Source organism: Danio aesculapii, chromosome 24, assembly GCF_903798145.1.
Source record: "Danio aesculapii chromosome 24, fDanAes4.1, whole genome shotgun sequence".
Classification (NCBI taxonomy): domain Eukaryota; kingdom Metazoa; phylum Chordata; class Actinopteri; order Cypriniformes; family Danionidae; genus Danio; species Danio aesculapii.
The window spans coordinates 30,859,208-30,886,996 of NC_079458.1; the positions used below are offsets into that span (position 1 = coordinate 30,859,208).

The following is a 27,789-nucleotide window of genomic DNA, read 5'->3' on the forward strand; positions in this document are numbered from 1 at the left end:
CTATACACAACAACTTAACTTTTCTGATTTTGTTTTTAATGTAGTAATGTGCACATTTTGTAAAGCTGCTTTGTAACAGTGATCATTGTGAAAAGCGCTATACAAGTATTGAATTGAATTGCATCTTTGGATTTTTGCTAAATGTCCTCTACTCTTGAAAACCCAATGGTTTGTTTTTCCTCATATTGGCTCTTGAGCTCACTTGAGGTGTTGTGTATCAGCTGACCTTTATGTCCTAATTAAAATTTAGAATAAATTTTTTTGCATTCAAATTGTCTGAACTTTTTAAGAGACCCTATATGATTATGAAGAGTATTATGGAACTATATTTCCCTTTCCAATTAAATCTTTCCCCTTTTCATTTTTTGAGAAAGCCAGAACGGAGATGACTGATTAAACCTAACTAGCCAACTGTGCTTCTTTTTCACCATTTGCAGAGACGAATCTCTCTCGTATGGTAGTTCACTTAAGATAATTGGCTGAAAAACATGACCGCTCCATAAGGTCTCATCATGTTTTACTAACTATAGCAGAACTATCCATCTTCAGCAATTCCCGAGCTGTCATAAAAAACATTTTCTGAAAGAATGTTAATTTGAAAAGTGCGCATATGGTGAACCACTAGCAACCGCATCTTGATTTGGAGGTGAACTGTTCACTCTGTATTTCAATTGATCGTCATTATCTTTTTTCCACTCTGGATTTTAAACATTGGGTCGCTCTTTTGATCTGGGGAACATCTGTTTGAAACAAACCGACAGAAATCCTTTTAAATAATGTTGTTGTTAAAAACTGAGCGAGAAGTCTATTTGTCTGTTTATCCATCATACAAAAAAACACCGGGTACAATTTATTTGACTATTTTTTTTTTATAACATGACATTAATCTCACAAGCATATCTGTGGTCAGATTATCTTGATCAGCTCTTGCAATTCTATCAGATTTGAGATTGGCTCTGTATTTATGGTACTTTCACTTTTCATATAAGGAATAAAATAAGGGGGAAATATGGGAAAATCAACATGATAGCAGGCAAAAACGGGAGGGTTGACAGGTATGTTATGATAATTGTTAATGGCGTTATCAATCATCGCTTGGATACAGCAAAATAATAATCTTTATCGTAACATTACATCTGTCTTTGTTTTTCTTCCTCTTCTTTTCTTTTTTTGCCTCCCCTGCGCTGCGCACTAGACAGTTGGGGCATTTTGACATGTTGAGCTTGTTGACCAATCAAAAAAACGAACACCGTGTAGCAGATAAAATCTAATTATTCGAATTGGGAGGAGGTTGTCTTAGGTGATTAGGCTATATTTTCATTATTTAATACTACTACTACTTAGTAGGCTTTGCGCTATGCAGTTAAATTAATATGGGCGTATTATTTTATTAGTCATATTACCAACTAGTTTTAAGAATAGTGAAAGTTACACTTCCTGGCGCCCCCCTGGATGTACAGCGCCCTTAGCATTTGCCTATACTGCCTATGCCACGGGCCGGCCCTGGTATATTGAGATTCATCAATTTCTCTGTTGATTTCATCACTACAATGCTGAAGTCATAAAATGTCAAAAGACCCCAAACATGACAAAGTTATATAAAGGAAGATCACATTAAAATGCACTCTAAAAGCTTAAATAATCATTCATGATAAGTAGGCTCACACAGAATCTGCGCGCGCAGAATTGCGCAGATTTTCTGCAGATTTTCATAGATTCCCAGCCCATCAATTCTGCTTATTTACTTGAGTAAATGTGTGTAAATCTATATTCATTCAGTTTTTAAATTAATTACAGTAATATTATTGACTTATATGAAACCGTTCATCTGATTTATTTACTATAAAGTTTGTACAGTAATATTTCCTGTCTTTTAGTAGATGTATGAGACTTGCTTTGTTTACCAAATGAAGTGATTCTAATTGGATTTGCATTTTAAACATTAAATAAAAGTTAAAAAGATATTATTTTTTATTTCATATATTAAGATTTTAGTTATGATACTCCCAAAATAATTCCGCAGAAATCCGCAGATTTTTACCAAAATTCTCTGCAGAAATAGCAAAAAGCTTCCGCAGATTCCGTTTGGCCCTAATGATAAGTCCCCACAATATTAATATTGTGTATGTTCATAATAACAATATACATGTAATTATTGAAAATTGGCATATGTCTACTTCCATAGTTTAAAAAAAAAAAGCATCATAGGACAAAGGAAAAAAGCATGGACTTCTCCAAATGGGTCTGAAGGACAAGGGCTCTGGATGCCATCGAATCATTGACCTCTGTGTGTCTTGTCGGTGTGGTTGGTCCTCTCGGTGCCGTTTTTAAGAATAGCCACACTCTTCCTGACAGGTCTGGGAAAACTCAGCTGTCTCTTCAGCTTTCTGATAGCTCTCTGATAGAGGACAGCTCAAGTGTTGCACTCACAGCTGACGGGACTCAGGGAAGTGATGTCATACAAACCCTACTGTTTACTTCCAGTGAGGTCAAGCGAAGGTGTGACCTTAAAACAGTAGAAACGTACATAAGCAGTTGAATCTGACAGAATGGCTTAAGATCAGGTCCAGGTCATCTTTCAACTTTTTAAAATCAATGTTAAAAAAAGATTTATTTAGCATTTTTTTCTGTTGTAAGACCATACGATATGAATGTGTGATAATAATGCTAAATCACTATAAATAAAAACAGAAATGCTTAAGAATATGCAAAGAAATTCATTATTGTTCCATTTTTTTTCTTCATTTGCATTTTATTGTGAGCAGTGTATTAAGCAACCCCTCATGGATTTCGTAGGGCATTTTTTTATATATACTTTTGCTGCCTTTTTGTAAAACATATAGTATTATTTGGTGGTATTTATTTATTTATTGTGTCCCCCTGAATTATTAGCTGGCCTGTTTGTTTATTTTTTCCCCAATTTACATTAAACTTTCCGAGAAGATTTTTTTCAACACATCTCTAAACATAATGGTTTTAATGCCATAATATTTGACTAGATATTTTTCAAGACACTAGTATTCAGTTTAAAGTGACATTATAAGGCTTAACTATGCAGGTTATAGGGTAATTAGGCAAGTTATTGTATAATGATACAGTATATATATTTTAAAATGTTTTTTTGAAAAATTAAAAACTGCTTATATTCTAGCCGAAATAAAGCAAATAAGACTTTCTCCAGAAGAAAAAAATATTATCAGACATACTGTGAAAATTTCCTTGCTCTGTTAAACATCATTTGGGAAATATTTGAATAAGAAAAAAAAATCAAAGGGGGTGATTTCAACTGTACATAACTTTTTATATATATAATTTACTTTTTAAATATAATTTAGTATTGCAATTCAAAAATTTGTTATATCCTCTGCATAGAAAATATTTAATGATATCAAAAATAAATTATTATTATTATTATTATTATTATTATTATTATTATTATTATTATTATTATTATTATTATTATTATTTTATTTACATAAATATTTTTATTACCAGCATCATCATTTGAGCAGTGGATTTAGTCTCAATTTAATTTAAAAAACATATACATTTTTAAAAATAAATAATGACCAGTTTTTGATTTGTTTTTATTTATATGTCTGTTTTTTCTTTTATTAAAATATATATTTATATTATAATTTTGTGGTTGTTTGAGTAGTAGATTTAATGTCATTATTTAAATGATATAAATTAAAATTCAGTAAGAAGAAATTGTTAAATATAATGTAAAGTAAATAATTGTTCTATTTATTTATTAAAAAATATTGGTGTTTATTCGTTTATTTTATTTCATCTGTTTATTTTTTAACAGATCAATATTTTTTTATAGTTTTTTACTTATTTTTAAATATTTTAATTTATTCATTAAATGTTTTATTTATTTATTTATTTATTTATTTATTTATTTGATAATTTTGTGGTTTGTTCAATTCAATTCATGTTTATTTCTATGGCGCTTTTACAATATAGATCGTGTTAAAGCAGCTTAACATAGAAGTTCTAGTTAATAGAAACTGTGTCCGTCTAGTTTTCAGAGTTGAAGTTCAGTTTAGTTCAGTTCAGTGTGGTATAAATTCACTGCCGAAAGTCCAAAAACTGAAGAGTAAATCCATTGATGCACAGCTCCACAAGTCCAAAAACCAAGCAAGCCAGTGGCGAGCAACAAACGTCACATTATTATATTTAATGCAGAGGCACTTTTCTACAGAATCATCCCAACCAGTCTAAAATGAATAATTCTTTTCAAATAGAGCTATTCAAGTCATCTGGTGAAATTGTATTTATATTGTAATATATATCGCAGAATAACAAAATATCGCAATGTTTGATTTTTTTTTCAATATCATCCAGCTCTAATACTTACCGGATCTCGCCGTTTTGAATTACTGTTTGTACATCTTTTGCTATCTTTTATGTAGACATTCGGCAATACTTTTTTGTTGTTGTTATTGTTGTTCCTCAAAGAACCTTGAACTTTGCATTCGTTTGATGTGCGAATTTGCTTTGTCTTTGTGATTTTTTTTTTTTTTTTTTTTTCTTTTTTTTCTTTAGTCTTTAAATCCAACTATATTTTTATTCTTCAGGTTTTTGACTTTTTGTATCGGTCAATCATTCTTTCTTTGGCACAAATACTATTGCACAAATTGCACCACTTTGCTCTAAAACAAGCAATAACAATAAGGTTTTGCTGCATAATATATCACATTGCTTGTGTTTTAGCTTCTCAAAGTTTGCATCGACTCTTTGTTGAGATCTTAACTGCGTGGTTCTTGTGTCTTGACAGATTGAGGGAAGAGAATAATGCCCAAAGATTTCCAGTGGAGCCGCTGCTGCAGAAATGCCCTGAGGCCCGGTCTGGACTGAAGCCAAGGTGAGCTTTAAAAACCACTCACTTTCCTCCAGCAGACTGTTGGTTAATACACTGATGTGTGCTTCTGAAAGTACATGGTGAGGAGATGAAGAAAACACTGCTGTGATATACTGCAAAACAAATGAAAGTGTGAGTTGGTGTGTGGTTTGTGTGGGAGGCGTGACATCATTTCCTCTCTGTATTTGGTTTGAGTAGCAAAAAAAAAAAGGAAGCTTGTTTTCACTCTTGTTGAATCCTTGAGATCACTTCCATTTTTCCTTTTCTTTTATATGGTCGAAAGAGGGGTTTAATAGATCAAGAGTTTAAACTATGTAACTTCACATTGTGTGTGTTTTTTATTATTAGAAAAAGTAGAAAGAATCGTCACACTGTGACTGCCACTTCAGCTCTCAAAAGATAATTTAAGTGGACAATGTTTAGGCCTTACAAGGTCTTCGAGTCTTGATTAAGCACCTGCCTTTAAGATTTTCTTAGATGTGCACACACTGATGTTTTTCTTTCTGTTTATTATTATAAAAAAGTTTAATCATTGAAATAAGCCAAGAATTCATATACCGCAAAAATTATTATTATTATTATTATTTTTTTAATAAGACACTTACAAAACAGAAATATGTTTATTTATGGATTATGCCTATTTTATCTTTTAAAATATATAAATATGTATGTGTTTATATTTTATAAAAATGCATATTTTTGTTTATATAAAATTCTTAATTCTAATTAAATATGTGTAAATACAAAATTTATATAATGGTTAAATATATGTTTATAATTGTTCCTTTTCCTTTATAGTATTAATAATGTGTGTGTGTGTGTTTGCATTCGATACAGTACACATATTAACTAGAATATAACACTTTGCCCCTTTAGATTAGAATGGCTCCATCACTATATATTTTTAAATCACTCCTAAAAACGTACCTATTCAGCTTGACCTTTTAGTATTATTTTAATAGTCTTTTACTACTGCTTCATTGTTTAATTTATTCAGTTGTTTCTGTTAGCTTATTTGTGATTTTATCATTTGTCTTTTTATTTTACTTTGTCTCATGTACATCACTTTAATCAGTCTTGTGACTGTTTTTAAATGTGCTTTATAAATAAATGAACTTGAACTTACATATATGACAAATTGAATAAACATAATTGACAAATAATATAATATAATATAATATAATATAATATAATATAATATAATATAATATAATATAATATAATATAATATAATATAATATAAGATAATATAATATAATATAATATAATACAAGTTATGAAAGTTATGATACAAACGTTTGAAATTTTGTGATTTACAAAATAAAAATGACAAATACAGTTATTCTTATATGCAATAATATCGATATACAAAAATCTAATTTGTTTTTGTGAAGATCAATATTTATATTTTATACATCCATTTATAATTGATATGCATAAAAATATATGCATTGAAAATTTTTTTTTATAACTGACACATTATACATACAATACTACATATTATATTATATTATATTATATTATATTATATTATATTATATTATATTATATTATATTATATTATATTATATTATATTATATTATATTATATTATATTATATTATATTATATTATATTATATTATATTATATTATATTATATTCCTTGAATGAACCACCAACTTATCCAGCATATGTTTTACATAGCGGTTGCCAGCACTGAGAAACACCCATACACTCTCACATACACTACGGCCAATTATAGTTTATTCAATACACCTATACCGCATGTCTTTGGACACCAACTGACTGAGCCGGTACTCGAATCAGCAACCTTCTTGCTATGAGGCGACAGTGCTAACCACTGAGGCTCCATGCCGCTATTATATTATATTATATTATATTATATTATATTATATTATATTATATTATATTATATTATATTATATTATATTATATTATATTATATTATATTATATTATATTATTAAAATCACAAATACACATTTTAAATGGCAAAATATTGTGTCAATATATTTGTTTATATAAAGACATCATTAAAAGACAAGTTAAAGGTCCTGTGAAGTGCTTTGAAATTTGCATTTTTTTATTTAATGTTTGACTTAATCTAAACGGAAAAAGGAAAAGAGGGTGCGACCAGAGTAGCTCCTCCCCCTTAAAAAAATAGCCAATGGGGTATACACAGACTTTGCAGTTTAGCTGTCTTTCCATTATAAAACTGCGACGTTTAAGGTCTGATTTCTTTACAAATCAGTGATCTTCCTTGCCTGATAGATAAACACTATAAAGTGGGTCTCAGACTGGACAAGAAGCACTGCATTAAATTTAATTTTCCCCCGCCATGTCTTTAAAATATAACAGTTTATTTTAACCCAGTATTTTCAGTTGACTTTCGGTGCTAGAGTTATTATTTATTTATTTATTTATTTATTTATTTATTTATTTATCTATCTAATTTAAGTACTAATAGACATAATAATCCCTAACATAATTAACACAAGTATTCCTGAAATTAATTAGCAGTCATTGAGTGTTTCTCCAGCTCCAGTAAGTGTCACTCAGAACAGCATGTGTGTTTGTCACACTCACCACCTGCTCTACTTGAACCATTGCTCTCTGCCAGTCCTGTGACCGAAGCGCCTTGACCATCAGAGAGCAGGAATTGAGGCCGTGGATCGGTGACTGTATGTAGTGGTGGGACAGCTTGATTGTCCCGTGCGGTGAGGAGAAGGAGGGTGAGGGCCGGCTGGGGGTTGGGCTACTGGAGCCGCTCAGATGGGATTTGCATTAGTAGTTTGTCAGCTGTCATTAGGAGCAGATGACAGTGAGGATAAGCTGTTTGCACACGGCTCTCATTCGGCCCTCCTCCACAAAACTAACCGTTCGCACACCTTACACAAAAAAAAAACCTAGAGCTGAGAGATTCATGCCGTTGTAGGAGAGAAGGGTGTGAAATTTCTGCTGACGGTTAATTGGCACGCGTGTTCATTTAGATTAACAGTTTAATCGTGTGTTTTGTTTTGTCTTGTCACTTTCTTGAGAGATTAATATGCATGTTGACCAGGTGTTCTTTTTATTTATGTAGTCTTAATTAATAAATTTATTTGATATAAACATGAATTCAGGGCAACATGGTGGCGCAGTTGATAGCACAATTGCCTCACAGCAAGGTCGCTGGTTCGAGCAACGGCTGGGTCAGTTGGCATTTCTGTGTGGAGTTTGCATGTTCTCCCCGTGTTCGGGTGGGGTTCCTCCGGGTGCTCCGGTTTCACCCACAAGTCCAAAGACATGTGGTAGATGTGAATTGGGGAGGCTAAATTGGCCGTAGTGTATGTGTGTGTGATTGAGTGTGTATGGGTGTTTCCCAGTGATGGTTGCAGCCGGAAGGGCATCCGCTTCGTAAAACATGTGCTGAATAAGTTGGCGGTTCAATCTGCTGTGGCGACCCCTGATTAATAAAGGGACTAAGCCGAAAATAAAATGAATGAATGATATAAACATGAATTCGGGGCAACACGATGGCGCAGTGGGTAGCACAATTGCCTAACAGCAAGAAGGTTGTTAGTTCGAGCCTCGGCTGTGTCATTTGTCATTTTTGTGTGGAGTTTGCATGTTCTCCCTGTGTTCAGGTGGCGTTCCTCTGGGTGCTCCGGTTTCCCTCAAAAGTCCAAAGACATGCGCTATAGGTGAATTGGGTAAGCTAAATTGGCTGTAGTGTATGTATGTGTGTGATTGAGTGTGTATGGGTGTTTCCTAGTGATTGGTTGCAGCTGGAAGGGCATCCGCTTCGTAAAGCATATGCTGGATAAGTTGGCTGTTACTTGGTAATTTTAGCGAAAACCTCAGATACTGTTGGTTGGTTGCTGTTTGTTGTGCACCTTTTTTACCAACCAAGTTTGTTGATGCCATTATAACCACACAGCTTACTCTAAGTCCCGCGGTAAAAAAAAGTGATTGACAGGTGGTAATTTGTGTGTAACTTATCTTTATTTATTTATAAATTTGGTTATGGGTAAAACAAACACTATGCCGGTCAGGTAGTTGAAATGGTAGGCTACAATCATTCATAAATAATTAATTCACCGCCACCTACAACGATGATGCCATCATCTATCGCGATGTTTTACATTCACATCATGCAATCCTACTTGATGGATAGTGGACATTGCAGAAGACATCAGCAAGCAAATCAAGGCAAGGTGTATATTTTTAGTGTTAGAAATGGTATTGTCCATGTTTTTATTATAAGACGTTTGCTCATTATAAAATGTACAAACATTTATAATTATTAATACAATTCAAGTATTTTAAATGTAATAAATTATAGTATTAATTAAATTATATAATGAATTATAATAATATTCCAAAGACATGCAGTATAGGTGAATTGAATAAGCTAAATTGGCCGTAGTGTATGTGTGTGAATGCAAGAGTGTATGGGTGTTTCCCAGTGTTGGGTTGCAGCTGAAAGGGCTTCTGCTGGTAAAACATATGCTGGATGAGTAGGTGGTTCATTCTGCTGTGGCAACCCCAGATTAATAAAGAGACTAAGCCGAAAAGAATATGAATGAATGATTGTAATATTAAATTAAGAAATTACATTGACAACTTTACAGATTGGCTCATCACTCTCATTCAAGTTTAGTTTTTAGCCCTTCATAAAAAAAAAGTTTGGTAACCCCTGGTTTAAATCCTAATAAAGTGACCATATTGTTCCACTTTTGTACAGTTCTTCACATCTACTCTAACATTACATGTCTGTGTCTTGCATTTATATTTTTATTCCTCATTTTCTCATCTCCGTTAATGTAGTTGAACCACATACTCTATTAGTGTGCTATTTATGTTTTGTGACAACATGTTAGAGACATAAATATTTGCCATTTACATGAAAAGGTTTATTAAAAACTACAGCAGACTGTACATGTTCAGATTTGGCCACTCCAGAATTGTCAAGATGAAATGTGCTCACGAATCGTGAGCTGCTTATATCACTACAGCGCCATAAAGAGAAATAGAAGCATGTAAGCAATGTGAAATAGAAGCAATGTGCACAATCATCAAGTTCTGATGATTATGTAAAAATTATTTGAGTATTTTCTGTATATGAATTTCAGCCTGTGTGTTACATGTTATGGTAATGCTGAGTTTTGTGAGCTGATGCATGTGGTGTCAACTTGCGCTGTCCACATATATATATATATATATATATATATATATATATATATATATATATATATATATATATATATATATATATATATATATATATATATATATATATATATATATATATATATATATATATATATATACACACAATATATATATATATATATATATATATATATATACACACAATATATATATATATATACACACACACTATATATATATATATATATATATATATATATATATATACACACACACTATATATATATATATATATATATATATATATATATATATATATATATATATATATATATATATATATATATATATACATTACATATATATTATGCACATCAACAACGTCATCCACTCATCTGTAGCCTTTCAAGGAAAGTATCACCCTAAAACATCAATTTAATCATCATTTACTCAACCTTCACTTGTTCCATAGTATTTTTTTAAATATTGAACACAAAGTAAGATATTTTGAAGAATGTTAAAACATGTAACCATTGACTTTCATAGTAGGAAAAACAAATATCATGGAAGTTAATAGTTACAGGTTTCTCTTCATTCTACAAACTACAAACTACAAATCTTATTTTCTGTTCAACAGAAAAAAAACTCAAACTGGTCTGAAATAAGTAAAGGATGAGTAAATGATAACAAAATTAAAGCTTTTAAGTGAACTATCACTTTAACCACCTAGATTACTTGCATGTTAATTAGCCAATCCTAGATCAGCATTTTAGAAACAAATATTAGAGCTGTCTGTCATAGGGCAGGATTCTATTGAATGTGCATGTTTGAGTTACTCTGTGAAACCTCATTAATGATTGAGGTGATAGAATTAACATCACATGCCCATGCCATTAAAACAGATGAGTTGTTATTCTAGTAACTAGCTATTAGCGTGCTAAAAGCATCTTGTACAAAAGAAGTTGTTCTGCAAGATTCCTGTCAAATTGTTCCTGCACAATGACTGTAGTTAGCCTAAAAGAGAAAGCAAATAGGAGCAAACGGGTAATCCTTATAACTTTGAAGGTAATGCCAGTGTACTCTGACACATTTAGAAAGGAGCTTGTGTAGATTCAAGTGTCTGCATTCACATGCTTCAGCTCTAAAACAAGACTGTTAGCATGAGTTAGCATTTTAGCTAGAGCTGTGGTGAAAAAATGGTTAGATAAATGGATTGTGTATCAATTCTGAGAATTTTGAAAGACTGAAATAAGCCTTGTGGGATTACTAGAAATGTGGATATTTATGTATTTAGCTTTTTCTTTACTTTGGACAATTGTATTTATGCTTCAAGGGGTGTATTTCAGAGTTTCTTACCTTGGGTCTTATTTCATTCATTCATTTTAATTTGGCTTAGTCCCTTTATTCAACCCAGTATTGGGAAACACCTATACACACCCACACACACTCATTTACACTCATACATTACGACCAATTTAGTTTATTCAATTCGCCAATAGCACATATCTTTGGACTGTGGAGGAAACTCATGCGAACACATGGAGAACATGCAAACTCCACACAGAAATGCCAAATGACCCAGCTGGGACTCGAACCAGTGACCTTCTTGCTGTGAGGCAACAGTGCTATCCACTGAGCCACCGTTTATATTAATTTAAGATAAAATTTGTAATTCAGAGGCAAAACTTGACTTCAGTTGGGAATTATATCCCCTCTACTTAGGAAATCTTCTGTCCTACGGAAAAAATCTGTGATATGGCACTGTGAAAAGAGGTGGTAAAAACAAGATAATGTAACACTGATAATAGATTTTACATTTCTGTACAGAGGGTTCATGTTTTGGTATCACAAATTCACGTGATGCACAATCACAGGTCAGGGTTCAGCAAGCTTGAATTTTGGAATGCAGCGTTATGCGAAACTTGCCATTCGAGCTTGTGTTTTCAGTCTGCAGAATTACAATACATATTACTGGAAGTCAATGGGGCGGAATATGCTATGTGATCATGGCTTTAGCCTTAACAAAATGGATCAAGTTAAGTATTAGTCATTTCCGCTATAACCAGTAATGCTCCATGATACTTTGTTTGTCTCTGTAATGCTAGTTGCAGGTTTTATTTGTTTAAACCAGGGATGCCCAAACTAGGGCCCGCGTCATTTCTAATTTAACATAACTTTTGTTTAACTGTTGAGCTACAAAAAAGCAAACTGAAATTAAATGTTTTTTAATTAAATGTGAATGAATCAGATAAAAAAATAAATAGTCACTTGATGGTAGGTTTGGGTCAAAAGACGATGGCATCGTTCATTGCCGATGGCTGATAGATATCATGATGCTGAGCCGGCATCGCGATCCTCCGCCCCAGCCCGGTTGCAGCAGCAACCCGCTTGTAATAAATACACACTTGGGCCCCGTTTACACTAATACATCTCAGGTTTAAAATGGCATTGTAGAACTAATAAGATTCACGTTCACACTGATGTTTCAGCTAGCATTTCTGAAAAGATCTCCGTCCACACTATACTGCTGAAAACGTACATTTGTGACCACAAACACACTCTGTCATGTGCTGCAGCGTCACTTTAAGTCCAGCTGAAAAAGTGATTAACAGGTGGTAATTTGTGTGTAACTTATCTTTATTCCCCGGGCGACGCAGTGGCGCAGTAGGTAGTGCTGTCGCCTCACAGCAAGAAGGTCGCTGGTTCGAGCTTCAGCTGGGCCAGTTTGCGTTTCTGGGGGGAGTTTGCATGTTCTCCCTGCGTGTCGTGTGGGTTTCCTCTGGGTGCTCCGGTTTCCCCCACAGTTCAAAGACATGTGGTACAGGTGAATGGTATAAATTGTTCATGTTTTTATTATAAGACGTTCATTCATTATAAAATGTGCAAAAATGTATAATTATTAATACAATTCAAGTATTTTAAATGTAATAAATTATAGTATTGAGGCAACGCAGTGGCGCAGTAGGTAGTGCTGTCGCCTCACAGCAAGAAGGTCGCTGGTTCAAGCCTCGGCTGGGTCAGTTAGTGTTTCTATGTGGAGTTTGCATGTTCTCCCTGCGTTTGCGTGGGTTTCCTCCGGGTGCTCCGGTTTCCCCCACATTTCAAAGACATGTGGTACTGGTGAATTGGGTAGGCTAAATTGTCCATAGTGTATGTGTGCGAATAAGTGTGTATGGGCTTCCCAGTGATGGGTTGCGGCTGGAAGGGCATCCGCTGCGTAAAACATATGCTGGATAAGTTGGCGGTTCGTTCCGCTGTGGCGACTCCAGATTAATAAAGGGACTAAGCCGAAAAGAAAATGAATGAATGAATGAATGAAATTATAGTATTAATTAAATTCTATAATGAATTATAATAATATTCCAAAGACATGCAGTATAGGTGAATTGAATAAGCTAAATTGGACGTAGTGTATGTGTGTGAATGCAAGAGTGTATGGGTATTTCCCAGTGTTGGGTTGCAGCTGATAGGGCACCTGCTGCGTAAAACATATGCTGAATAAGTAGGTGGTTCATTCTGCTGTGGCAACCCCAGATTAATAAAGAGACTAAGCCGAAAAGAATATCAATGAATGTTTGTAATATTAAATGAAGAAATTACATAGACAACTTTACAGTTTGGTATATTTTTCTCTGGCCCAGTTTGTTCCACTTTTGTTCAGTTCTTTACATCTAGTCTGACATTACATGTCTGTGTCTTGCATTTATATTTTTATTCTTGATTTTCTCATCTCCGTTAATGTAGTTGAACCACATACTCTATTAGTGTGCTATTTATGTTTTGTGAGAACATGTTAGAGACATAAATATTTGCATTTATATGAAATGGTTTATTAAAAACTACAGCAGACTGTACATGTTCAGATTTGGCCACTCCAGAATTGTCAAGATGAAATGTGCGCACCAATCGTGAGCTGCTTAATTCACTACAGCGCCATAAAGAGAAATAGAAGCATGTATTTTGTGTGCAATGTGCACAATCATCAAATTCTGACAATTAGTTAAAAGGGTTTTGTCATGGAAAGGTTTTGCATTTTTTGGGTCCTCTGTAGAGGTGTGAACCTACACTGGTCTCACTGTTCGATTCAGTTTCGATTATCATGCTATCGATTCGGTTCAATTCGATATCTCGGTGCATCGCGGTGCATTGACGATGCTTTCCATACACAGTTTTATATTTTCTTCACAGCAGCAATTCTTGTATTAAAATGTATAAATATATTTATATACTATTTGTAATACAATTTTGTCATTTAATATAAACAGTCATATATATAAACTACCTTTAAACAACACGAGCATTTATAGCAAATAATATAAACAAATATAAATATCCCGCTCGCTTTCTGATCCTTGTTTACCAAGTTCTCTTACACCCTTTTGATTGGTCACACGCCAACCAAAAAGGCTGCGATTGGCTCTTGCGCGCTGCGCTCTTCAGAGATGAGTGACACTGATAAGCGGAAGTAGCGATCACAGTAGTGATAGGAAGTTCAAGTCATTTTACTTACTCGGACCTTTGAGCCTTGTTCATTGAGATGAACAAATCTTTTTTTTTTAGAGTCATTTCGTTCTTTTCGTTCAATTTGCCAAAATATTATTAAAATGTTACAAGTTGCTTCCAAACTCATCTACAACTAGCCCAGACGTTGACCACACTACAAACAAGTCATAACTAGAATGCTATAAGAAAGAGAAAATCATCATTTATTGTTTACCTGGTGTTTTGTCTATGATTACCAGCTCACCTCTTTTGACTGGTCTTCAAATTTGAGTGGTTCGTTCACGTCACACAGACCCATATAAGTTAGGATAAACAATGCACACAGTCAGAGCCGAAAGGAGCCATGATTCGTTCATCTCTCGAGTCTTCTGGTTTTTGAGTCGTTCGTTCATTACGTGGCAGCATGTAAAGAGAGATGAATCAAATCCGAAGAGTCGAGAAATTAACGAATCAAATGTCTTTCATGCGATGAACGAACGACTTAAACCCGGTAGAAGACTCGAAAAAGGAACTAATCTTCTGCTCCCCCTGCACAATTGTGCGTGTGCGCAAATGAACGTGCGCTCTCGAGTCATACAGAAGATTCGTTCAAAATGAACGAATCATTCAAGATTGACCCCTCGCTAAATCACAGCTGATTCATGATAGAATCGGTGGAGAAAACTCTGCAGGTACACGCTTATGTCTGTATCCAGAAGTATCGCTGTAAAACCGCTGAAAGGAGAGGAAAAGTCACGCCAGCAGGTCAAATGGGCCACAGTGAGTGAGAAAGAGAGAGAGAAATTAAGTTTACTTTCATTCTCTCAATCGCAGTGAAATAGAGTCTTCTGCTGTAAGTGTCAGTGAAAGACTGATCCAGCAAACACACATGCAGTGAAATTGTGCACAGTTTCTGTGATTTTTAAGTAGTTGGAATGTTGTAAATACTCGCGCTCAGCCGCTCGCCTCCCTCGTCATAGTCAGCTATAGCGCATATGAGATAAATGATGTCAGTACATAATAACCGGTTATGATTATTACTGAACCGATACCGAATTGTCTCCGTCTGCATCGCGGTGCACCGAAGAAACAAGTAATTTTGACACCCCTAGTCCTCTAAGAGTCTTTCTACCAATAAACATCCTCGTTCTTCATTTTTATCCATGATTGCAATGCCATTGTTGGACAGCACAATTATAATCATTCTAAGTTAGACAGTTCTCGGGTTGACCTAAAGATAAGACTACAGAAGTTTCTGTAATGCCATCTTCCTATCTGTAGTTAATATAACATAATGCACTTAGGAAATGCTTTTCTGTAATGGCTTTTTTCCTAAATGTCATCCTAACTGAAATTACAGGTAGGATGAGATTTTACAGTTAGGATCTTTCTGTAATACACCCCCAGAAGATTTGTGTGTTAACTCTAAAGTTTATTTTTAAGTTTAGAATATTCCAAACTCCAATGGATACTATTGGACGTTTTGTCAGGAGAAACGGAGTAATGGCATATTTTTTGGTCAAGAGTATTGGCATATTTTGGGTTGGTCTACATAAATTATCTGATTAGTTAAATGCCTATTACTTATAATTAAAGATTCACGAAGCTTTCTTCAGCTACTTCAGACTAATAGACATTTTTTAAAAATAGGAACCTCTAAAACAGGGGTGTCCAATTCCTGTTTTAGGGTGTACTTACACTAGGTACTAGTTTTCTTGAACTGTGCCGAAGCATGATTGAAATAATGTTGAAATAATTTGTTATAGGTTAAATAATTGCTTTAAAAGATCAATTTGAGGTGGCTCTTGGTTCCATAAAGTCTTGGGACATGCGTTAAAAATGTTTCGACAAAAAACAAAGGTGGTGTTTAAGCTTGTCGACAATCTAATCTTCCAAGCTCGGTTTGTCAGCTGCAGAGTGTGGACCCTCCCACCGAGCATTCGCTGGATAAGTTTATTGATTTTTCTCACTGCATCTGTGCCTCTTGTAACCCAAAACCATCAATACACATCAGACATTTAACCCCCTCTCCGTTATACTTTCAGTTATGGGAATACAGTTAACCCTGCATTTCGAAATGTTCCAAGAGGCTCAGTGCTAGAGCAAACCATACACTTCTGATGGACAGATAAGGGAGATCCATTCATCTCCCTTCGTTACTAGCCATGAGCATTGTCTGCCCATGAGCTGCTCCAGATCCAGCCGTTTGCCGCTTAATGTGTTTATTATACGGCGCTCTCCCTGTGGCAGCTTGAAGTGGCTGTCAGTTTAAAAGATTCATGAATGTGATCGGCTTCGGTAAATGGACGTTGGCTTTTTGGGCCTGCATGATGCTGGTACATTAAGACCATTACATTCTCAGTAATTGTGGAGCTTATGAGTGGCAGGAACATCTCTCTTTCCCTCTCTCAGTCAAGCCATCTGGGACAGTGGCTGGAGACCAGGCCTTCGGCTCAGGGGAGGAGAGTGTGTCGATCTCCTCCTCCTTCTCCCCTCCTCCTCCTCCTCCTCATCTCTCGCTCTTTCAATCTCAGTCATAAGCTCATTGCCATCCCCACCCCCCCTCTTATCCATCGCTTGTTTACTACATCTTCTTTCTAGACTTTCAAGTCTTGCACATATTCTCCATCAGCACTGATTGGTTTCATTTCCTTCACTTCCTGTCTCTGGTCATTCGCGCTAGCTGACGTTTCATCTTCAGGCTCATTATTGTCAGAAGAAGATGCTGTAAACACAGAATCTCCTGCAAATCTCTCTTAGACACTCGCTTGTAATAAAGACCCATCTGTTCTGCATAACCACGATCCCCATCGGCCTTAGGGATCTCTCCACACTGTAATCAGTAATGTTGGGTAATAGCTGTGGGTTGTTCGCAACAGCTCCACACACTCTTGTGTATCTTGGCTCCGCGTACCTCCACCCCCCACCCAGATATTTAACTCATTTCAACTTCAGGCTGGATTTGGGCTTTGTGCGCGAAGATGAGCGCGAAGGTTGGATTTACATGGCGAGATTTAACGTATGATTATTATGCAATTCCCATTGGATTGAATCACGCTCCAGTCTGCATAGGAGGGTCAAACAAGGACATTGTTTTTGATAGTAAGCCTAGTCATTATCCAAACCCTTCAAAGACCCCTGGACCGATGCAGAAGCGGTGCCCTCTCTGTGTTCGAGGCCCCTACAAGCACAGGGTGTGTCACCAGTCCTGATCCCTTTGAGCTGTTCAAGCCACAAGATTACAGGGATGGCACATGAAGCTTTGGTGCAAGCTGCCTCTTTGTCTACTCCAGGAGAATGATAGATTGAGTCTCCCTCTGTTGCTCTCTTGAGATGCCTGTCGGGCTTTGTTTGGCAAGTTTGCGACTGTCTTTTGGTAGGTGCACTTTAACCTGCTGTAAGCCGCTTGCAAAGACTCTGTCCTATATTTGGAGCTGGAGACTGGATGGTTTAAAATTTGCATTATAAATTTTGCTTATACATTCATTTAATGATTTGCGTTGAGCATATATTTGCTTTTTAATTTTTGTTTTTTGAAAAATATTATTTATGTTTTTTTGTTTGTTTCATAATATAAAAAAATATATGTGTGTGGAATGGTGGTAATAAATCTTTATTAGCCAACGAGCACCGTTGGTACGTAGGTCCTATTGGAATTGCTCCATTTCTTCTTATTATTCTTCTTCATCCCTAGAGTGAATCACATTTTTGAGGGTCTAAACATGTTTGAAAAACTCACAAAACGTTGCATACACAACAGAAATAGTGAAAATTTGCGTTTGTTGCAGGTTTACATGTTTGACGGAGTGGCCCCTGAGCTACGTTTCACGCACGCAAACGACAATTGGCACACACATCAAACATGCTAATACCTACAAAAATGTCTCTTGGAGCGAAACCTGAAAGCCAACTGGAAGTCTGATATCTTTAATTTCTTCTACCTAAAAAGTAGTTTTTGGGATTTCCAGGCTTTGTACTTTAACGAACGCCTCCTAGGGATTTTATCAGATCAACACTAAAATTGGGTATTGTCATCTAAAGGCCTTGGTGATGTTAAATTGCGAAGATCTAGAGTTTTCGTCAAAGAGCGTGTCTGTGTTTTGCCACCAAAAAGGACTTTGTAATAACTCAGGTGTGCATTGTCTGATTTTGTGCCTCAAAATCCACATACTTGTTCCTGACCTGAACCAGTTTACATGCCAATATCTAGTTACAGTCATAGCACCACCTTCTGGAAACCGGAAACGACAACATACTCCTTCTAGAAATTTCATCAGATCAAATCCAAGATCTGTCTGTCTAATTCAAAGGCCTTTGTGAGGTTAAGATCTAGAGTTTTCATCGAAGAGCGTGACAATTTTCAGTGTATCGCCATGGAAGAGAAAGTACTTATAATTCAGCCACACAATGTCTGATCTGCCTGAAAATTCACGTTCAATGAGATTCTTCTCCTGAAGACATCTACATGCCAATATTGAGTTAGTCATAGTGCCACCTGCTGACAGAAGGTCTTCTGACATAAATCAGTGATTTTTCCCAGGTTTTTTTAATTTATGATTCTTTATGTGAGGTCCCTTTCATCACTGCTTGCATCTTTAATTTTCTATTATAATTTGTAGAATGAAAATATGATTTTATTATTTTCAAGTATTATTATTATTATTATTCTTTTTAGATGACAGCATTTTGCACGCCATAAGCTCAGTCAGGTTCAGTACAGCTTTTGAGGGCTTTTCCACTGCGTTCCATACCTAGTATTTGGTCCTTTTTAGTACCGGATTGATCGATCATTTGTTTGTTTGTTTGTTTGTTTGTTTGTTTGTTAGACTTTATTAATCCCAAAGGGAAATTCATGTCGCAGCAGAGCTCTCCATACTAAAGATAGATAAAATAAATTACATATATATAAAAATCCAATAATACAAATACATCAAAACTGCTCACCTTTCAAACAATACGTAGACAGTAGTTCATATCTAATGCTATTACAATTCAGCATAATTCATCCAGTATGACTTGGATTGGTCAGAGAAAGTCGCCACTACCAATTTAATTGGATTTGTCACACAAGACACCAAACTTGCTATATTTAGGTAGTCGGCAGCACCCACTGCTCTATTGTTTGATCGCACAACTAAATAATTTTTATACTACCACAAGAAAAAGTAAAGGCAGCATTATGATAAGTAGAAGAGGTCCAGACATTTCTCTTGTTGGTAGGCATGGAGTGGATCAAGCAAGAGCTTGTCGGGATGACCTGGAATAGAAATCACGGCAGTAGAGGCAGGACAACTATAGTGACAATCCTACCCACTTTAAGCGGAACTAAATTGCAGGGGAAATGGAAAAACCAAACTTAAACGGGGCAGGTCTTGCCGAACTGTATCTTACCATGCAGTAGAAAAGTGGCTCATGATACATCAATTGAACTGGTACTAAAAGTTTTAATATAAAGTGACAGTATACATGAACTACATATAAAACAAATACAAAAACCATAAAGTACTTATCAGATGACTTCTTTGTTTTTTATTTAAACTTTTAAATGTCATTGGCCATCAAATCTCAAGGTCAGATGTTTGAATTCAGAGCTTCAGTGCAGTTAGAGTATCTTCAAACTTACTCTGAAGTATCACAGCGTGAGATGGGAAAACGCACACTCTCTGTACTTACCATTTGCTAAAACGGTAAGGTCTGGAGATTTTTGGTTTATCCTTTCAAATTCAGGCGAAGCTAGTGCTGTCGCCTCTGCATTTTGAAGAGCTCAGGCTGTCAGTCTCCTGTCAGGCAGGCTCTGTCTCTTCCAGTGATATCCAAACCATATAAATGTGCCATATAAATGCGGGGGAGGGGGGGGGGATAGGGGGGGTGGAGACTTTCTTGGCAAAACAAGTCAAATGGTATTGATGAATCAACATTAACGTTCCAATTTCTGAATGGATGATTCTTATAAACATTTGCTCTGGTGCAACCTTCGTCTCATAGCCCTTGCTGTTATGGACACGCGCCTCGAAAAAATGTATCTACACATCGCAATGACGCGTAGCGCAAGCTTTGTGATTGTACGGCTTGGTTGTTGTGACCAGTGTAGGTGGGACAGAGAGCCGTGCAAACCCGATTCAGCAAGTGTTTACAAGTGTCGAGTCCCCTAAAGAAGCATTAGATGGAAAAGATTGTTTTGTATTTACCTATACCTCTGAATGAGCAAGTTTTAGCTACTTGTACATTAAGGTAGCGTTCAGGAAAAAAAAACATTTGCGAAGAAACTCGACGCAGAGGAACATGAAAACCTACTACTAGCTAGCATTTTGGAAGTGTTATTGCAGAGCAACACAAACAGCACGCCGAAGTATAAATGCATGACCATGCGCAAGGTAGATGCCGTGGGTTTGGATGTTTCCCAGTGATGGGTTGCAGCTGGAAGGGCATCCGCTGTGTAAAACATGTTAGATAAGTTGGCGGTTCTTTCTGCTGTGGCAACCCCGGATTAATAAAAGGACTAAACCGAAAAGAAAATGAATGAATGAACAAATGAATGCAGCCTTGTTGAACTTAATTAAAATGCTTTAAGAAATGTCATTTAATTATAAAAATATAGCAAATTAAAAATCTGGTGTTTTATATAAAACATTAACTTTTCAACAATAAGAAGAAATGCTTTTTAAGCATGGGTCAGTTGTCTTCATTTATCGGATTTTACTGTGCTCAAATTGCTTCATGTACTCAAATGGAATAGGTTCACAGTACTCATTAGGATTAGTTTTTGAGCTTAAATTGTTGCTTTTTAAGCATGGGTCAGAACTATTTTAAATGCATTAAAAATATATTGTATTTACAAGTAATTTTTCTCAAAAAATAAAATAAAATTAAAATAAATCACTATTTAAGCCAGGACTCCAATGCAAACTCGGTAATGCTTCTGAATGATTATTTGACTGAGACTTTGGAGTACTTTTCGCCATTTTTTTGAACTTCTAAGTTGCATTTGAAGTGTTTTTGGTTAGGACAATCCTGGATAACATGTGTATTTAGCTATGTAGGACTCCATGTTGACAATTTCCCTTTATTTTGGCTTGTCAGTTGACTACACCAGGCACAGCCATGAATAAATGGATGATCTCTTGAACTCCAAACCCGTGAAAACAATTGTTTCAGCATAATTCAGCATAATATCATAATATGCTGGATTAGACAAAGTGAAGTTCTATTTGACTCCACATTTCAAATTTACTCCAACCTAGCATATACTTACGGATCAGGGATAAGTGGTATTTTGTGCGTCTGTCTGCAAGAAAAAAGGCTTTAAGGATAATTAGTCTGTTTTTGAACTACTTTTTATTTGTCATCACACTTGTTGTTCAGCATGCCAGTTTAGTGTGTCACATGACCCAGTTTTAAGGCATTTTCATCATTCTTAGTCATTTTGTCTTCATGCATAGCTAAATATTATGAACTAAATGTTATTCTATTTCTGTATTTAGTAGTATTGTAGTTTTGCTAATAATGTTAAATAAAGTGCTCAATGCAGCATGTATGAAGTGAAGCTCATGCATTACACAAACAGACCCCATTGATAAGCCACTGAAAAGCTTGAATTGGTGACTTTTTATACACATGCATAATTATGCCATATTACAGCAGTAGACAGTGGTTTTAGCAAAGCTTTGACAGACTATTTGCGTTGTTAACATAAAACCCAGCTTTAAACTCAGCCTGTCAATGGTTGAAGCTGTTCATTTGCATTATGAATGCATAAAATATCTCATAATGTTTATCCTTTTGTACTATACTAGGGGTTTTTACTGCATTACTGAATGTAATGTTTGGTGTAAACGAGCAACATACTCGGCATACAACATATTATATTGTTACCTTATTGTGAAATAGTTTGTGTTGAATGAAATTCTGTTTATTACTGAAGTGAGTTTCAACTTAATATACATATAACAGTGGTGCCAAAATGATTCCTGCTAACACAGATTTGGAACTGAACTTAACCATATAACATGCATGTCCAGTAGGGGTGTAATAATACAGCGTAATATCAAGAAATCGTGAATCAGCTTACTCTATTTGTTAGATATAATGGCAGGTCCGTCTTCTATACAAATATAGATATTCATGTCTATACAAAATTAGCATTTTAATCAACAGTAAGCCTGCATATTATTGTTGTTTGTTTTATTATATGTCTGAGAAACAATAATAATAATGATATTGTGATAATGTAATGATATAATGATAATGGTATTCAGTGTTGGGTAAGTTACTTTAGTAAAGTAATAGATTACAAATTACTGACTACTACTTCTAAATAGTAATCTGATTACATTACTAATTACTTCATGTAAAAAGTAATCAGATTACTGATTACTTTACTTTGAAGTTACTTTTAAAACATTTACAATATACCTAGAAAAATACAAAATAAACTGCAGTAATTTAATATTCACTGAAAAACATTACAATGGGTTGACCAAAGCAGCTTGACATATTCAAAAGAAAAAGAATAAGAACTGCAGTGTTTGGGTGTTCTGTGTTTGTAATTAGTCTACTTAATTGTGTATATTCTATACAAAGCTGATAGATCAATTCTTGTCAACACATGAGTGCACCTGGGAAAAGTGCGCAATATGCACTCCCAAAATTTGTGCGCACAAAAGACACGATATGTGAACAGTCCCATAAGCAGCTATGCTTCTATTCACATTCAGTAGATACCTTTACTCCCAATTCTGCACAAAAATCCAATTTAGCCTGTATATGCTGAGTTGGACCACCATGTTTTTGAGTGCCGGTGTCCTCCTTGGTGACGAGTGTTGTCATAGAATGCTTTCTATTGAAGTGCTTGAACAAGTTGCTGGTCAAGTTAAAAGCAGTAAAAGTTCTTTAGAGACTGGACATAGACTGCATTACACAGCAATATTTTTGATTTTTCACTCAATGAAATCAAAGTAAGGTCTGTGTTTCCACTTGAAGATGCAGCCGGATTGTGTTCTCCAGCAATTTAAAAGCGCATGCTTTTCAACTAACGTTGCAGTGTAAAATGTGATTTAAAAGAAGGATTTTCTCTCCTAAAAACTATAATTGTAACACTGTAAAACCCAACAGTCAACTTTATCAAATTAAATGAGTGTAGTTAACTCAAAATTTACTGAAAGTTATTCTACTCATTTGAAAAGAGTTTTTAAGTGTTGAAGGTACTGAGTTAATTAAATACCTCATTACTTCAATTCAAATAGAGTAAGTTCACAGTACTCATAGATTAGATTTTTTTTTAATTCAAATTGGTTTTCTCAAATGGTTTGAGTTGACATAACTTATTGGGTTTTACAGTACTCGGTTGGTTTGAGTTCTCTTCGTTTATCGAGTTTTACTGTGCTCAAATTGCTTCATTTACTCAAATGGAATAGGTTCACAGTACTCATTAGGATTAGTTTTTGAGCTTAAATGAGTTGTTGCAATCGGCTTCTTCAAACAGTTTGAGTTACCTTAACTTTTTGGGTTTTACAGTGAATGCAAGTAACGCAATTACATTGACTTTAGAAACTCTATTCAAATTACACATTTAAAATGTAATTTTTTACATTACTGCATTCCTCAAAGTAATTATAATACAGTAACGCATTACTGTGGAACACGTTACACCAAACTCTGGCGGTATTATCACAATATTTGCCATAAGCTGCAAAAATTATTTCTTCAACACCTATAATGTATAATAATAAAAAACCTTGGCTATATTGCTGTATTGTGTATACATACGTTTAGAGTAAATACATGTTTTAAACAAATTAAACTGCAAAAGGGCAATGTGTAACAATTTATAACAAAGTCTCTTTAGTAAATGTTAGTTAATGCACTAAAATCAACAGCAAGAATTAACCTTAGTATATTTATGTGGTAAAGTTAGTTAAAAAATTACAAATGAATTTTGTTTGTTTAGATTACTTTGGTTAAGAATACAGCTTTTTTTATTTTAGACCATTGCTAGTCAATAGTTAGGAAATCAACATCAGCTAAGATTAATAAGTGCTTTTGTAGTTGTCATTACATTGACTTTAGTTAAATTAACTGGCGTTAACAAATGCAGCCTTACTGTACAGAGATAGTAGTTATTAAAGGGCCTGTAAAAAGTCAGATTTATTTTTAATATTCAGATTTTCAATGTCGTGTAGGCTGGATGAATATTTGAAAATAATTTGTCTATTAAGTTTAAATAATAAATAATAGTATTTTGCCCACTATATCTATATTATGCGTTATCACAATATATTCAATATGGCTGTATGTCTTATGTACAATATCGAGAAAATATTGTATCGTGGGTTAAAAAGTCAATAAATCATTACTTGTGTGTATCGTTACACTCCCAATGTCCATCCATTCAAACTTCTGCTGGTAAAGCTTGTCAACATTCATTACCTTTTTTCAATTTTTTGGCATTCATAATCGAAAACATATTCTGCATTTTCACCAGTGTTGCTGTTGCTGCCTTCGGGGACTGAAGTGATCGACTTGCAACTCTTTTTCTCTTTGCATGAGTAAACCCTCCCGAACACAAGTCTACAGATGTTCATTTGGTGTCAGTGATCAAGCATGGTATTTTTAGTTCTGTTGAATCGCAAACAAACAAAACTCCCCATAACCCTCCAACTGTCCCAGATAGCGAGTCTCATCTCGGTTGTGTTGATGGCAGTAGAGAGTGATCCCAGCGGACTTTAAATGCTATCGCTGGAGGAGAGAACAGGAGGCTGTCAGCTCTCTGTGTGCCGGAGAGTGGAAGTTCTCAGCACCGCCGCTTTCTCTCTTCCTCCTCCTTTGTTGAGCATTACAGGCTGGCACATCTGTTTACGGCAAGGCACGAGAGATAGAGGGTTTGTCTTTGTGTTTTCTTTTTTCGCGAGGATGTAGCACTTGAAAAAGAAGAGTCTGAGATGGCGTAGGGAATGTTAGATTTCACGCGACAAAGGACTTCTCAGGAAATCTGTCTAGATTAGAACTTGACAGGAGTATGAAGATTAGGAAGAATGTTGGAGTCAATTTGAAAAACGTTGGATCCTGGTTATTAAAGGCATAGTGTACACAAAAAAATATGAATTTACTATTTATAAAAAACAAGATATTTTGAAGAAGGCTAAAAACCTGTAACCATTGACTACCAAAGTAGGAAAAAACAAATACTGTGGAAGTCTATGGTTTTTGGTTTCCAATTTTCTTCACTGTATCTTCTAAAAAAGAAACTCAATAGAAAAAGAAACTCAAACAGGTTTGAAACAAGTACATTTGGCAGAATTTTCAGTTTTTGGTGAAGTTTAAGACTTGAATGGCTTAATTTACCAGTAATTTATAAATTAATTTAGCAATTTATTTATCAAATGGTTGCATTAAGTGAGCTGCAGGTTCTGCCTTTTGCTGTTTTATCCTTCAAAATTTGACTAAATATGTAGCCATTTATAGCGGTAGTTCTTTTTAAATAACAGTGCAAATGTGAACCAGTACTAATTTTTAAGCTTTATGTTCAGTTTTACTATAAATAGGCTAATGATTAGTTAATTACACATGGCTTATGCAGTAGTATTTTGGCTCTGTTTAATTGTGATTTATTTATTTTTTTTCAATATTGCAAATTTAAGTTACCTTTAAAACTATACAAGTGATGTTTTAAAAACAGATTTTGGGAGGAGCATGTGCAGATGTTTCAGCAATTTTAATAAAACCTTGACAATCATTCTATTGTCCAATTAGCATTAGACCAAACCCCTATAAATACCAAAAGTTGTCCTACCTGCATTATCTCACAACTTTAGCATCCCTCCGCCACCCCAACACCTCACCTATTAAACATTATCTACCCGGGGGGAGCGTTCTAGGGCTGGGCTAGACACTTCACTGGAACCCCAACGTCTCTTTCTTTCCTGATAAGGGGAATAACACGAGTTGGGGTGTCTTCCCCGTGCTCAGAGTTATTTCCCTGGACTGCACGCCAAATACACTTTATTCTTAAAAGATCTGTAATCACGTGATCGGAAATCGGGCCAGATTACGTGGTTTCAGATTCAATCAAAATCGAACGTTACCTATATATAAATATCATATATAAAGGATTGTTTTAAAATCTGTTGTAAAATCTGAACTTTAGGGGACATTCGCGCCTCATTAACCAATCAGGAGCTTGATCTTATAGGGGGCATGATTATGACGTAGCGCATGTCGTTGGTGTCTCAACGGCAAATCCTCCTGCCAACATCGGACAACAGTTCATCAAACTGGGCTCGGCTCAGTCTGAAGCACTGCTAAAAGCTTCACAGAGTTGGGTGCACATCTGAAAGAATAGAGTGGACTTGGCGCCGAACGAATATATGCTGTTTTTCAGTTTTCCTAAATCACATAAAGCACAGCTAATCTCTTGTTAAAAAAAATCATGTTAGCCATTTAGCAACAAAACTAGAGTCATCAGACAGGCAGAAACTCATGATGTGAATTCATGCTTATTTATATAGTGATTTTATTGTAAAGTGAATTCACACGCGAATGAAGCGAGTAAACTCCAAATGTTCACGTGCCTTTTTTATGCGTGAATATCACAATTCATTTGCGCATGCCACTTCTGGTGTGTACGCAGCATTACAGTTGGTTAGATTTACCATTTCTACACTGTAAAAAATTGTGGTTGCCTTAATTTTAAGCAGATTCAAATTAACTTTAGGAGTCCATTGAACTTATATTATGTTAAACTGACTTAAAACAGCTTGCATAACTTAACTAAGCTTAAGTTAGAACATGATTAACTTAGCTTAATAAGCTACAATGACCTAAAAACAAATGCTGTCATGACTAATTGATTGTATAATTTTTTAGTGTACTTAAAAGGACAATTTACCCCAAAATTTGGTTGTTATTGGCTCAACCTTCACTTTTCACAAATCTGTTTGAGTTTCTTTATTCTGTTGAAAGCAGAAGATCATATTTTGGACTATGTTGGACTTCTGTAGTATTTTTGATTTTCCTACTGTGGCATAAACTTGCTAGAAGTTTAAAACATTCTTCAACATGTATAATGTCTTTAGCACATTTTTTATTTGCAAAGTATATTTTTAAAATTGCTGTAAACTAACATAATACATTATAATTGACCGCTAATTTAAAAAATGAATTGACAGTTCTAGTAATTTTTACATAACACCACATAACCCTGTTTTAAAGTCATTCAATATCTCAGGCTTAATCAGCATTTTTAAAACAACATGAATGAGGAAGTGCATTTCTTCAAATACTTTTTTAT

General features: G+C 34.9%; 1 protein-coding gene across 4 annotated transcripts in view; it reads left to right on the plus strand.

Moving 5' to 3' along the window:
• ncoa2 (nuclear receptor coactivator 2) overlaps nt 1-27,789 on the plus strand; it is a 218,537-nt gene that overhangs the window by 53,656 nt on the left and 137,092 nt on the right. For all 4 annotated transcript variants that reach the window (XM_056451064.1, XM_056451063.1, XM_056451065.1 and 1 more), the window contains exon 2: nt 4,784-4,870. The gene's annotated coding sequence lies outside the window, so the exon portion shown is untranslated. The remainder of the gene's footprint in view (nt 1-4,783; nt 4,871-27,789) is intronic.